General features: G+C 40.9%; 1 protein-coding gene across 5 annotated transcripts in view; it reads right to left on the bottom strand.

The window, feature by feature from the left end:
- The window catches only part of PEAK1 (pseudopodium enriched atypical kinase 1), a 216,450-nt gene that overhangs the window by 49,479 nt on the left and 150,805 nt on the right, over window positions 1-16,166 (bottom strand). The gene's annotated exons all lie outside the window — the stretch shown is intronic.

Consider the following 16,166-nt stretch of genomic DNA (forward strand, 5'->3'; position numbering starts at 1 on the left):
AGACAAAACCCCAAAAATCAACAAAAGACCGGAGTGACAGAGTTTTCCCCCAAGATGTGCCCAGATGGCATGTGGCACACCCAGACTGAGGTGCCCCACAAAAACATAACAGAGAAACAGGAACTGGTTGTCATACAGGTTCCTTTAACGTTTTGCTCCTGGGGGAATCTTTTTTGTTGTCAGTACTGTTACAGACATTTTTTCTGAGAGGTATTTTGAAATAAATTACCCAAATAATTGAAACTGGCATGATTAGATTGTATTATTTTCACAAATAAAATATACAGAATTTTAAAATATTGTGCACAGAATTTTTATTTGTGTAGTACAGAATTCCCCCAGGAGTAAACACTCTTAGCAATGATTTAAAAGAATCAAGTAGTCTCTATCTGACAACTTATAGCTCTTTATTGACTTCAACAAAACCAAATATCTGAAATGCAAAACAATTACATATAGATAGGGCCCTACCAAATTCACAGCCATGAAAAATGCATCACAGACTGTGAAATCTGGTCTTCTGTGTGCTTTTACCCTATACTATACAGATTTCACAGAGGAGACCAGTGTTTCTCATATTGGGGGTCCTGACCCAAAAAGGAGTTGCAGGGCGGTCACAAGGTTATTTTAGGGGGGTTGAGTTATTGCCACCCTTACTTCTGCACTGCCTTCAGAGCTGGGTGGCCAGAAAGTGGTGGCTGTTGACCAGGTGCCCAGTTCTGAATGCCACACCCTGACAGCAGTAGCACAGAAGTAAAGGTGGCAATACCAGACCATGCCATCCTTACTTCTGTGCTGCTGCTGGTGGCGGCTCTGCCTTCAGAGCTGGGCTCCTGCCCAGCAGCCACCGCTCTGCAGCTGCCCAGCTCTAAAGGCAGTGCCCCTGCCAGCAGCAGTGCAGAAGTAAAGGTAGTAGTACCACAATCCCCCCTACGATAACCTTGCGACTCCCTCCCACAACTTCTTTTTGGGTCGGGACACCTACAATTACAACACAATGAAATTTCAGATTTAAATAGCTGAAATCATGGAATTTACTATTTTAAAAATTCTGTGACCGTGAAATTGACCAAAATAGAGCATGAATTTGGTAGGGCCCTAGATATAGAACTGGTGGGCTGCAAGACAGTGTTTACATTGACCGTCCGCAGGAATGGCCGCCTGCATCTCCCAGTGGCCACGGTTTGCCGTTCCCGGCCAATGGGAGCTGCAGGAAGTGGCGGCCAGCACGCCCCTGAAAAGTGACAATGATTAGGAATATAGTGTTAAATCCCTACTAATTCAGTGCTATTGACCTTCAGATAAAAGACATTGGTCCATTATATGCAGAAAGTCACACGCTTCAGTTTTTTCATGGCATTATCTTTAGTCAACTTAGAACAGAGACAATAAAACTATCTTAAATCATATGCACGATGCAAGGCAATAATTCTTTAGTCACTGGTTTGTTTCACTTATATTCTTCCTACCAAATCTGCAATACAAGTAGAAATTTCCCTCAGCTTACTGGAAAACTATTTGAGAATGAGTTTGATCAGTTCCTGAAATAACTAGCCCCATGTCAAAAACCAAATATGAACCCACTAAATGTGAGCCTTCAGAATATGTAGGATTTGAGTCTTTCATGAATTGATGTCTCACCAATTTAAAGCCGCCGGGCCAAATTCATCCCAATGTAACTTCACAGAATCATTTTTAATGTAAAAATACAAGAAACAAGAGGTAACTCTTTCTATTTTCTTAGACCATTTGAATGATCAATATACATTTTTGATCACAGAAATAAATGCAAACTGTGTAAAGAAACCTACCCAGTAAATACAGCTCTCAAGCTGATTTAGTGGTTGGCATGTTATCAACAGGATTGCTACTCTGTAATTCACCAAAAACACAATTGGCTTTCATCACAATATGGCATACAATAGAAGCTATTAATAAAATCGGGCATTTGTGTATATGTCAATTTTCTCAAGTACAGTATGGCAAGGTGCCTTATTATTCAAGCGATGATATAGGAGAGCATCAAACACCAGATGGGGCTGCAGTCTAGCACTAGAACAGTTTCATCCAGCACATTCATGGTAACAGAGTTCTTATATTTCATAGATTGACTAATGATGTTTAGAGACAAAGCTTTTTCCCTTGAAGATAGTCCCAAAACCTTTCTCTATATGATCTAACAGATATTAGCTTTGCCAGATACTGATCTATTCAAATGTTAAGCCTTTGGTTTTTATAGCATTGGGGAAAATGACTTTTCCTTCTTTGTTGAATTCTTTGAAAAAAGCTTTGCTAGCCCAACCCCCAACAATCTCATCATATACTCTTTATTATAAAAGTTACATTCAAGAAATGAGTCTTCTGAAATATTTAAGAGAAAGAAGGGAAGTGCTAGAAACTCTCATTCTGGTGATCTCCCTGCTTTCATGTATCCATTATGTAAAAGGGGGGAAAAAAGATGCTGTTCTGAGTCCAAACAAAATGTTTTCTTAGTTAATACATTTCTATTCCATAAAATCTCTGAGCAAATAATTCAAACAAAAGAGTAAGTGTGAATGTGGTTTTTAAGGTTTAGCTGGTTTTTACTACCTCTCTGAGAGACGGACAGGACACACTTGCTTTGAAATTCTATCACAAAATGGACAGTTTTATGGATCAGTGCCCTTTAGTTCAAACATTTTCTGCTAAAAGAATTGTGGAAAAAATGATGGAGAGTAGCATATTTCACATCTTTGGGTTATTACAAGGTTTTAATGTTTGATTACTGATTTTATTTACTCCCTCTTGTCCAGAGACGCTGAAACTGATCAGCTTTTTTCCTCCTCCAAATCAGAATCTGAATGTTAGATGTAAGAAATTGGCAGAAACCAGGGAGCTTCATATTTAAAAAGCATTGCTCAAGTTAAAAATATTAAAATGATATAGTCATAGCTGTACACAAACTTACGGTTGCATATCCCCAAGGCACCAGTATAGAAATCGAGCTCACATTAGGCATACACTAGCCATTAACATTAGCCATTAATAATTTAGAACATTAACACCTAATATAAATGGTTTACACACAGCCTCATGACATGACATATAGTTTTCTGATATAACCTGCGAAGTGGGCAAGAGTCATTCAGTTAATAGTTCATAAACTACAGATTGGTTTCCAGACAGTCACGGATTGGTTTTAGACAGTCACAGGATATTCGATTTGTGAGCACTCCATGTAACATCCTCTGAAATCACCTGCAGCTGTGAGAAGGGAACTCTGCACCTTCAAACCATAGAAAATTGTGTCGTTTGCGGGCTAGAAAAAGTAAAGAAATTCAAATATCTATCACTTTCTTATTTTAATACCAAAGGCACTTTGCAATATTAAGAGCTAAATTCATAGCAAATCTGAAGTTTAAAAATCAGTGTTTGAACTCTATAAAGATAGAAAAAAGTCTATCCGTTTCTTCACTGGTACATAACTTACATATATATATAAAAAAAAGGAGATATACCTATCTCATAGAACTGGAAGGGACCCTGAAAGGTCATTGAGTCCAGCCCCCTGCCTTCACCCGCAGGACCATGTACTGATTTTTACCCCAGATCCCTAAGTGGTACCCTCAAGGATTGAACTCACAACCCTGGGTTTAACAGGCCAATACTCAAACCACTAAGCTATCCCTCGCCCCTTTGACAAAATATGTCAAAATGATTTGACATTTTGCTGAACTTCTTTCTCCCTTTCCTAGCCCTTAAAATGACAATGGCTACTCTTTCAACATTAAGCTACTGTTCTGTTCTCACATTCTGAATGTTGTTCTGGTAGCTGTTACCAGCAAGAGCTAACATTTGATAGTGTGCAGCAGAGTCCACTGAAGCTAATGGAAACATATACAAAGTACATCATGTTCAAAAAAGGAATAATTTAAAATGTCACTTGATTGAGATAATCTAACATCATTCCCTTGTGAATCTATTTTGCTCTACTATTCAAAAGAAAGGTGCTCATGAAACTGACACACCCTTGTGCTGATAATCTTATTATTCTTCAGATATCAAAATAACATATTCGGTCTCTCCCTCCATAGTTTGCATGCCACCACTCAACAAGCTACCTAGCCATTGAAGCAAATGAAAAAAATTCTATGGAAATTCCTATCCCTAAGTGATCACTATAATGAATGATAAGAAACTTACATGGACATATCAGGGCTAATTAAAACCTGAACAGACACATTCACTATAATCAGAAATTGGGCTTCTCAAGTAAAAGATAATAGTTAATAATACTTAAAGCTGATATGTTATTCATCCATGGACCTCAAAGCACGTAAGAAATATGAGCAAGCATTACCATCCACATTTTACACAGGGGGAAACTAAGGCTCAGTGAAATTAAATAACTTAAAATTCACACAGCAAGTCCATGGCAGAGCCAGGAATAGAATCCACGTCTCATCTCCTAATTTAGTGCTCTAGCCACTGGATCATACTTCCTCGTTCACTAGATGGATGAACCAGTAAAACAACAGTTTGACAACACTATAGACTAAATTCAATCCTCTACAAAGGTGTACTGCTCTACTGAGTTCAACAGATATGCAAATATTTACCTCTGGGCTAAATTTGGCCCACTATGGTGATATCAAGCTCATGAAAATGTAACAAACTATTCTACTTATCAGTGCAGTATGATGCAAGATGACAGAGTCAAGGGCTCTGCATAAGGATAAAGAGATGATCTGTTGAGACATCTTGATGTCAGGTGCTTGAACCTTGCATTGAAATGCAGAGGTATTTTTATGGCTCTTATTTATTGACCTCTTCTCAATTGCGTGCCTAAAGATAGTAATACATGCATTTCAGGCATTTTTCTTCTCTTTTCACAATGCATTTCAGGCATTTTTCCTTTGTTCTAAATAATTTCAGGTTGGCAGTTCTCCCTTAGATGAATGCTGGCTGAATCACAATGATGGCCTCCTCCACTAAAACTTTATACCAACATAATTCAGTTAAAAAGAACATAATTGGTGTGCACCATTCCCTACAATTTCAACATTTAAAAATGAATAGTCTTAGTAAGTACCAGATGCTGACATGTACTAATTAATCAGGCCTGCTCACTGAATATGTTAAAATGAATGCACCTATTAGACATGTGTTTTCAATGCTCTATGCTGCAAAAAAATCCTCTTAAATGAGTGCCTGTTACATTTACTGGCAATACGGACAAGTATGTGTTTCAATCATTTGCCATTGCAATACCATCACTTTTGATCACTAGGTACTTCATATCAAAGTACAGTTTTATTTTTGTGTTTCCTCTTTTAGGGAAAGGATGTTTACCTTCAGCATACCCGTTTGTGGGGAGAATTTCACCATTCTTAGTTTTCAGACAGAGTTGCAGTCACCAAGATTCTATCCTGACAGTTATTTAGCTAGTAATCAACACAAGCCTCTCTAGTTATCTACACATTGTTCTCTCACCACCCTCCAACCATCAGAGAACTCTGCCTTTGTAGCACTTGCAGCCCATAGAAATGTGCAATAGGAATCCAACTTAGGCTTCCTGGATGGGAGTTCATAACACTACCACAAAACCACTAGGCCTTGCCTGTGCGGTTTTCTTTGTGAGGCACAGATTATAGTGATTTGGGTGTGCACAGGTCATCATAAAAAGTATCTATTTACAAAAAAAAAATTCACACAGATTTAAATTTTATTAGAGAATATTTAAAAAATAAACAATACAGAAAATTTGAAGCGTCAGTTATTGGTCATTGGGGGTAACATACAGAGTATAGGGGTATGTTGGTGTTTTGGGGCTGGGCAGCACACATAGTATATACAGACTGCAATGTCCCCAATGAGGGGTGGGTAACCGGTGGGCGGGATCAGGAAACAGTCTATAAGCGGTGAGGGTCTAACACCCATATGGGAAGTAGAGACAGTCATGGGTATAAGTAAGCGGGCTGGGTAATGGGGATGGGGTGACCCTCACGTGGCGGGATTCAGCTAGGTTTGGTGGGCTATATCTGACCTTCTCCAGCCCTTTCTTTTAATTTTTAGATTATGATGAATAACTTTGGAAATCCCCCAACTCCATACATACCTTTCTATTATTTGGGAGCATCATCTGAAACTACTCCATCCCCCACTCAGAGGCATAACTCACTGACTCATATAGGCAGCTGAAATATGAGCAGGTCTAGCACTGATAACTGTGAAACCAAACAGATGTGGCACGTGCCTGTTATGGCATGGGGGAGAGAAAGACCAATCTAACTCCTCCTTCTCAAATAAACTGCCAAGTTTAGCTCCTTTGTACAGCTCCAAATGGAAGAGACTCCAAAGTGAAGCTAATTGGAAAATCTGTTGTGTTCAGAGACTACAGCAGAGGTAATACAATTTTATTGCCAGAGAAGACATGGTCCTAAGTTAAGGCATGCAGAGACACACATACCTTATATATATACACAGCACCCAGAAGTACAATGTATTGAGCAATCATGCAGGTTTTATCAATGAGGTGTGAAACACACATAAATATGTATGATGTTAGTAATGTTACAGCAGAGCTTTGGATATAATAATAAAGGCTTAACATTTATATAGTGTATCCATACATCTTACATCACTTTACAAAGATGGGTAAGCATTATTATGCACATTTTACAGAGGGGAAAACTGAGGCACAGACCTTAAATGACTTGCTCAAGGTTACACATCAAGTCACTGGCAGAGCCAGAAATAGAACCCAGGTTTCCTGACTCATAATCTGATGTCATATACACTGGATTACATTGCTTATTTTGTGAGTAGTATGCCTGAAATGAATAAGAAACTGAATAGTAATGGTATTCATATAAGCTTATAAGCGACCACAATTTTACTCTTAAGATGTACCCTCCAGAAGTAGCTATTGGTATGCACTTACTATAAACATGCTCATTTTTTTCTAACCATGTAATTAGAGGGTTAATATTTTGGGTGCTTTGGGTGTGTGTGTGTTGGTTTTGGGGTGTGCTTGGGAGGCCTCTCTCGAGATAGGTATTTATCAAATGCCCAGTCACCATTGTATCTAGGCTGGAACGTTATAGTTATTATGGTTCTTGGGTACCTTTGAGATCTACAAATGGGAAGTACTGTAAGTGATCATTTTGTCTATCAGCCAGAATTCCCCAGTGCTGAGAACTACACAAAAGATAACAAAATGAACATTTTACAGAACATCAGAGAATCATAAACCTTTCATGACTGATGGGAAGGCAATTATTTATAACTGACTAAAGAATTGTAAGACTTGCTTTAGAATCACTCTTCAGACAGTAATCTACTGCCAAAACACAAATTACACAACTGATTAGATCCCACTGTCCTGTCCATCTCACCATAAGGGAAATAGAGTAACAAGATCTTTAATTAATATACTGTAGGTATAGTTACTTGTAAAGTTTCTCCAAGATGGCATGAAACAATCAGGAAGACAATTGTAAACACAATTTCTGTTTTTAATTTCACTGCTACACTAACATTAAAAGTTGAAATAGAGAGCTATTCTAAATTAAATTACAATTTCATAATACCCAAGAGATTAGGGAACCTCTTAAATGTGTTTTCCCCATTCTAGATTGCATAAGAAAATGTGCCATAAGAATGATCACGCCACTGGTTCATCTAGCTCAAATACCCTGCCCCTGGGTAGACAATATGCAGTGCTTCAGAGGAAAAGAGAGACACTTCCCCCTCAATTCATCTAAGCCAAATGGACAACTTTGCATATGGGAAGGTGGAAGAAATGCCTTCAGTGCCTGCACAAGTAATTATATTACACCCTGATTAATCAAATTTGGGACACAACACCCATTAATAATGGTAAATTTTAGCTACTGGTTTTGAGGCACAATACAACAGGTAGCTGATTTATCTGAATATTAATTAAATTATTCTGTGTTCCAGTACAACAAAAAGAAAAGATTCTTTAATGGGAGAAAGCCCACTTAATAGCATATTTTATTTTGGAAGGATATTGTACCCGAAATACAGAAAAATCTGGAATCGTTCAAACACGGCTGCAGAGTAAATTCTTTTAGCATATCATTTCTTTTTATTCATGCAAAAATTTATTTTCATTATTTATTAAAAAAGAAAAGATCTTCTCTGGGTGGCCTTGGATGTTCTGTGGCAGTGCAATCCACTGTCAATAAGATGAACTAGGCTTGGTTTATCTTGCTTCCTAAAATGGGGTATGTACTATGTGTCCTGCTGGAGATGAGTTTATGGTAACCTCATCACTCTTTCTATTAATCTATAGGGATAAGAGAAACGTGAAATCATGTGCCCAGATTCAATGCATTTGAGTTTAGTTATAACTCCATTTAGAATTAATCGGAGTTGTAGGATTCAAGCCCCTCATGCGCTGAACTAAGAATATACCAGTAAGACTCTCTTTGGACCAATTCAGTTATCTTTGATTAACATCTATTGGGAACACAATAGTACATTTAGGATTCAATTTGCAGGACCCTACACTCATATCTTTTCGTCAGCTGTTAGAGTACATTGAAAATGACTGGGGAGAATTAACTTTACAATAGGGTGCAACATCTGCAGAATGTGGATATGCACAATAAACTATAATGAAAGACCTGAAAAACACTGACACTACTGTTGCTGTGATAAAAGCTGGCAAGGTGTTTGTGGTTACACCTCTGCTGATCACGCAGCTTGAAAATGAAAACAGTGAATTTTATTACTATCCTACTGAATCAATTCTTTCATTTCAATGTATTTCAAGTAATTGTCATTCGCTTCCCTATACTACTACAACCTCTGGCTTTTCCAATTTTCACATGACACCCCATAGCGCTATCCAACACGATGCTACCAAAAATAATCTCTATCTTCTGCTTAAATAAAATAAGCAAAATGCAATGGCACACAATATTCAAAATGGAAATGAGGAAAGCAATGATGGAATTTGAAGAACAATTATCCAAGGACATAAAAACAAACAACAAGAAATTCTCTCAGTACATTAGAAGCAGGAAGCTTGTAAGAGAACAGTAAGAGAAGAGAACTGCTGGACTTCTGGACACTGTAGACAAGTCAAACAATTACTTATATCAATTTGACCATAGAAGATGTTGGGGAGAAACCTACTCCAGACCTAATCTTTTCAAGTACAGTAACTCCTCACTTAGAGTTGTCCTGGTTAACTTTGTTTCGTTGCTGATCAATTAGAGAACATGCTCGTTTAAAGTTGCGCAATGCTCCCTTATAACGTTGTTTGGCAGCCAATTGCTTTCTCCGCCGCTTGCAGAAAGAGCAGCCCATTGGAGCTAGTGGTGGGGGCTTGGAACCAGGGTGGACCTGCAGCCCCCTTATCAGTTCCCCTAAGTTCCCTGTGCGGCAGCTGGCCAGCAGGCTATCAATTGCCGGGCAGTTCAGCTGTCCATCCCCCCACTGCCCTGTGCTGCTCCTGCCCTCTTCCTCAGAGCTGCTCCCAGGAGTCTCCTGCTTACTGTGCGGGGCGGGGGAGAAGAGGGGTGCTAATGTCAGGGTGTCCCCCTCTCCCTGCTTCCCGCTCCTGCCCCCCATCTCCATAGAGCGGGGGGAGGGGACATGACAGTGCTCAGGACCTTGCTGGCAGCAGTTGTTGTCTCAACTTGCTGATCTACTTAAAAGGGCAGTGTACTTGGGAGTGGGATCAGCGTACTTAAAGGGGCAATGCGCGTCTCTCTTTCACACACAAGCAGTAGCATAGCTAGAGGGGGAGCGGCCACTCCTCTGAGCACTCACTCGGCGCTTCCCAGCACGTCCAGGTCTTCGGGCTCTGCTGCGTACATCTTGCAGCGGCTCCCCTACCCTCGCTTTGTGGCAGCCGGGTGACGCTCCTCCCTGTGCCCGCTGGGGGGCGCCTGCTACCTTGCGGCTCCAGAGTGGGTTTCCCACAGGCAGCTCCGGGTCTTCGGCGGCAATTCGGTGGCGAGTGCTTCAGTCGCTCCGGGTCTTTGGTGGCAATTCGGTGGTGGGTAATTCGGCACGGCGGGTTCTTCAGCAAGACTTGGGTTTTTCTTTCTTTTTCTTTGCTGCTTCGCAGCGGGGTGGCGCCTTTTTTTCTGTCTTCGCTGCCCCTGCTCTTAGAACCTGGCTACGCCACTGCACACAAGGTGTCTCTCTCTGGTATGCTGTCTCCCTTCCCTCTGTTCGTGCTGCCTTGTAGAGTGTGAGACTACATTAACAACAATGTGTTAGCACTCAGCTGAGCCTTCAAGGGTTAGTTCATCATTTAGCAGTAAGGCATTCCCTGGAAAATATCCCACCCTCTTCCACCCTCTGACTCCACCACCTCAACCAAGTTTCACAATCATCAATGTTGTGTACAGTATTAAATTGTTTGTTTATGTGTGTGTGTGTGTGTATATATATATATACCCTGTTATATCATGTATATATATCTATATAGATATAGATATAGATATAGATATATATATAGATAGATATAGATATAGATATATATATATATAGAGAGAGAGAGAGAGAGTCTTTTGTCTGGCAAAAAAAATTTCCCTGGAACCTAACGCCCCCTATTTACATTAAGTCTTGTGGAGAAATTGGATTTGCTTAACATTGATTCACTTAAAGTAGCATTTTTCAGGAACATAACTACAACATTAAGCGAGGAGTTACTGTAATAATAATAAGACATTGTCAGCCACTGAAAAAAGAGGAGATACTAAAATAACTGATAAATTAGGATTGAATAGCATTCATCCAGGAATTCTGAAGGAATTTAAGAACTAAGTAGTTGAAACACTAACAAAAATATGTGATCTCATTAAAATCTATGACAATACTGGAAGACTAGACGGTAGCAAATATTGTATTTATCTTTATTAAAAGTGCTGAGATGATCTTGGGAATTGCAGACCAGTGAGCCTTAATTCAGTACTAGGAAAACTGATTGAAACAATAATTAAAGAGAGCTATAAAATACCTAGATAAACATGATATAACAGGGATAAAATACAATGGCTTCCGTAAAGGGAAATTGTGCCTCTACAGTCTACTAGACCTCTTTGACCCAGTCAACAAAATAATAAACAGCTTATATTTAGTTAAATTTTCAGAAAGCTTTTAACAAAGTCCCTCCCAAAGGGCTAACAGTGGTGTGCCTCACGGACGAGGGCCCATGTTATTTAAAGTATTAATTCATGATTTCAAATAGGAAATGAAGAGTGAGGTGATAATATTTGCAGATGATACGAAACTGTTGTGGTTAGTCAAGACTTGAGAAAACTGTATAAACTCCAAAGGAATCAAGCAAAGCTAGGTGAACAAGGATCATGATGTTAGATGAAATATATGATGGCTAAAGACTCATAGACTCATAGACTTTAAGGTCAGAAGGGACCATTATGATCATCTGGTCTGACCCCCTGCATGATGCAGGCTGCAAGACCCTTCCCTGGACTCTGCCGTTGAAGTCCCCAATCCTGTGTTTTAGTGACTTCAATCGGCTGAGACCCTCCTGCTAGTGATCCCTGCCCCATGCTGCGGAGGAAGGCGAAAAACCTCCAGAGGCTCAGCCAAATTACCCTGGAGGAAAATTCCTTCCCGACCCCAAATATGGCGATCAGTAATACCCCGAGCATATAGGCAAGAGTCTCTAGCCTGACCCTTGTTGGCCGTTATGCTATTCATGTACCATTGCTTGGTCTTCCTTGGCTACTATGTTTTACCATTAAACCATTCCTTCCATAAACTTATCCAACTTAATCTTAAAACCAGACAGGTCCGTCGCCCCCACCTTTTCCCTCGGAAGGCCGTTCCAATATTTCACCCCTCTGACGGTCAGAAACCTTCGTCTAATTTCAAGCCTGAACTTCCCCACGGCCAGTTTATATCCATTCGTTCTCGTGTCCACATTAGTACTAAGCTGGAATAATTCCTCTCCCTCCCTTGTATTAACCCCTCTGATATATTTGAAGATAGCAATCATATCCCCCCTCAGCCTTCGCTTTGTCAGACTAAACAACCCAAGCTCCTCTAGTCTCTTTTCATACGACAGGTTTTCCATTCCTCTGATCATCTTAGTCGCCCTTCTCTGCACCCGTTCCAGTTTGAGTTCATCTTTTTTAAACATGGGAGACCAGAACTGCACACAGTACTCCAAATGAGGTCTCACCAGCGCCTTATACAACGGAAGCAGGACCTCCCTATCCCTACTAGATATACCTCGCCTAATACACCCCAAGACCACATTGGCTTTTTTCACCGCCACGTCACATTGTCGACTCATAGTCATCCTGCGGTCCACAAGGACCCCTAGGTCCTTCTCCTCAAGACACACTGGAAGGAATAATTTGAAATACTTATACATATTGCTGGATTCTAAATTAAGCATAACCACTCAGGAAATAGGCTGAGGTGTCACTGCAGACAGCTCAATGAAAATATCTGCACAATGAAGAGCACACAAAAGTTAGGATGCACAATAAACGGGATAACAAATGATACTGATGATAACATTACATAAATCAATGGCATGGGCTCTTTTTTAACATTGTGTTCAGTTCTAGTTATCACAAGAAGAAATACAGAGGATCCAGGTAAAAGCATCAAAATATTTACAGGCATGAAAAGTCTTTTATATTCAGTGAAATTGAAAAGATTAGGATTGTTAGAGATGAGACAAATGAAAGAAGACAGATATACATACAATTATTAATGGAATACAGAAGGTAAACCAGGCATTCCTGTTTACCTTCTCATAAAACAAGAACAAGCGGAATCCAATGAACTTGAAAGGCAACACATTTAAACAGTTACAAGGAAATTATGCATTGTGTATAAAGTTATTAATTGACACAAGACAGCATTGAGTCCAAGAGCTTAGCGAGATTCAGAAAGGGATTAGACATTTATATAGATAATGAGAACATCTAGTTACATTAGCTAGGATAAAAAAATATAAGGGGTATAAAACCACCCAGCTTCAGTGCATAAGCCAATCACTAACTGCCTGGGGTTAGGAAGAAATTTATCTTGGGGATAGGTTATTCCCTAATTGCCTATTACAGGGATTCTAGTAGTGTTATTTGGTACTGGCCACTGTTAGAGACAGGATATCAGATTAAATGGACCACTGTTCTGATCCAGTCTGGCAATTCCTGTGTTCCTAAGCTCTCCACAAGATACCTCCACCTCATGAGGCCATATTCTAGCTGTCAGTCTTTTTTTGGTATCAAACTCAAATTCCTCAGCTTCACAGATTCACTCCTGAGTCCACTTGTATCAGTCTACTGTACTGGAGTGCTACAGAAAACCTGATTGCCTTGTTACAGAATCTAGGTCCAACTTACTGCAGAGTGTATCATGCTTTATCTTCGCTTTGTCAATCTAGCTAAGTTATATATCCCTTACATCTCTCACAGATGACACTTTGCTTTCTCTCATACAGGCCCCCTATGCTTGGAATATTATCCCTGTATGCCAGACAACCTGATTCTCCTCCTGCGAAATCCTTCTCAATAATCACTCTTTTTTGGCCAGTCTCATAATTCTTATTTTCCTCCCCCTCCTTCTTTACCAGATACTATTCTTTATTTTAATATACTAACTATAAATATTGGAACTAAAGATGCATAAGTAACATCCATATCTCAATCTCTCACTGCTATAGCCCTCCTCTTTTGCTTCCCTGCACTCACTTTTTGTCATTCTTTGCTGAGTTATTTAGATCTAATTTAGATCCCAATCCTATATACACCTGAGCTTATCTTTACTCATCTAGAAGGAAAGTTAAACATGTGTGTAAGTATTTGCAGGATTGGGGTCCTAGTCTGTAAGCTCCTTAGGGAAATGACCTGTCCATTTTATCAGTGTGGCTCCTGTTAAGAGCCATGCATACCTCTGGCATTATACAAATAATATATCAATAATGACAGTGATGGAGGTGGAAGGATGGATCAGTACTGTTATTGTCATTCTAAAAGACTGAAGGAATGTTCTTGGCTGCATATGTCTCCCCAAGTAACTTGGCACTTACTAGAATAAGTCTGAAGCTTAGTTTAACAAATTAGTTAATATTTGTAAACAGCTGTGAAGATGAAAAAAACTCTATGTAAGTGCTAAACATTATTTTTATTGGCTTACATGTTATCACACTGAAAGATAAAATATAAAATGAAGTGAGGAAGACAATGGTGGGACCACATGCAAAATTTTTAAAAAATTCAACTTTTGAAGAGTGCTACATTTCCAGTCTATCTTTGCTACCAAAAATACAAAGTACGCAAATACATCTTATATTTGTGTGTTGCGGTCTGGACACCCCACTGACCAGCAGCGGCAGTAACCGCTGCTAGGGCCCCGGGCTGGAACGCAGTGGAGTGGGTGGGCCTGCGTTCCCCCCTGCCACCCCGCTCACGGGTGGCAGGCTTCCCCCTCACCCAACGCTCGGCTGTAGGAGCCTAGGCGTACCTTGACTGTTTGCTTGCTCAGCCCCTGCAACCAAGGGCCTGAGCTATCACTGTGTGTGCCCCGCCCTGACCCAGGACCTGGGCTCTTTGACTGTTTGCCTGCTCAGCCCCTGCAACCCGGGGCCTGAGCCATAACTGTGTGTGCCCCGCCCTGATCCAGGGCCTGGGCTCCTTAACTGTTTGCTTGCTCAGCCCCTGCACCAGAGGGCCTGAGCCCTGAATTAACTGTTGTCGGCTCCGCCCCTGCACCAGAGGGCCGGAGCCTGGAACTAACTGTTGTCGGCTCCGCCCCTGCACCAGAGGGCCTGAGCCCCGAACTCCCGGTTGTCTGCTCAGCCCCTGCCTGAGGGCCTGAGCTAGCTCATAGACTCATAGACTTTGAGGTCAGAAGGGACCATTATGATCATCTGGTCTGACCCCCTGCATGCTGCAGGCCATAAAACCGTCCCTACCCCTTCCCTGGACTCTGCTGTTGAAGTCCCCAATCCTGTTTTTAGTGACCTCAATCGGCAGAGACCCTCCTGCTAGTGATCCCTGCCCCATGCTGCGGAGGAAGGCGAAAAACCTCCAGAGGCTCAGCCAATCTGCCCTGGAGGAAAATTCCTTCCCGACCCCAAATATGGTGATCAGTAAGACCCTGAGCATATAGGCAAGAGTCTCCAGCCTGACCCCTGTTAGCCATTATACTATTTACCTACCATTTCTTGGTTTTCCTTGACTACTATGTTTTACCATTAAACCATTCCCTCCATAAACTTATCTAACTTAATCTTAAAACCAGACAGGTCCGTCGCCCCCACCGTTTCCCTCGGAAGGCCGTTCCAATATTTCACCCCTCTGACGGTCAGAAACCTACGTCTAATTTCAAGCCTGAACTTCCCCACGGCCAGTTTATATCCATTAGTTCTCGTGTCCACATTAGTACTAAGCTGGAATAATTCTTCTCCCTCCCTTGTATTAATCCCTCTAATATATTTAAAGATAGCAATCATATCCCCCCTCAGCCTTCGCTTTGTCAGATTAAACAACCCAAGCTCCTCTAGTCTCCTTTCATACGACAGGTTTTCTATTCCTCTGATCATCCTAGTGGCCCTTCTCTGCACCCGTTCCAGTTTGAGTTAATCTTTTTTAAACATGGGAGACCAGAACTGCACACAGTACTCCAAATGAGGTCTCACCAGCGCCTTGTACAACGGAAGCAGGACCTCCTTATCCCTACTAGATATACCTCGCCTAATGCATCCCAAGACAGCATTGGCTTTTTTCACCGCCACGTCACATTGTCGACTCATAGTCATCCTGCGGTCTACAAGGACCCCTAGGTCCTTCTCCTCTTCCGTTACTTCTAACCAATGCGACCCCATCTTGTATCTAAAATTGTTATTAGTCATCCCCAAATGCATCACCTTGCACTTTTCACTATTAAATTTCATCCTATTTCTGATACTCCAATTCACAAGCTCATTCAAGTCTCCCTGCAGGATATCCCTGTCCTCCTCCGAATTTACAACGCCTCCCACCTTCGTATTATCCGCAAACTTTATCAGCCCACTCTTGCAATCGGTTCCGAGGTCAGTTATAAATAGATTAAATAAAATGGGTCCCAAAACCGAACCTTGAGGCACTCCACTAGTAACCTCCCTCCAACCTGACAGTTCACCCTTTAATACGACCCGCTGCATTCTCCCCATTAAC

The sequence above is a fragment of the Malaclemys terrapin genome, chromosome 10, assembly GCF_027887155.1.
Source record: "Malaclemys terrapin pileata isolate rMalTer1 chromosome 10, rMalTer1.hap1, whole genome shotgun sequence".
Lineage (NCBI taxonomy): Eukaryota > Metazoa > Chordata > Testudines > Emydidae > Malaclemys > Malaclemys terrapin.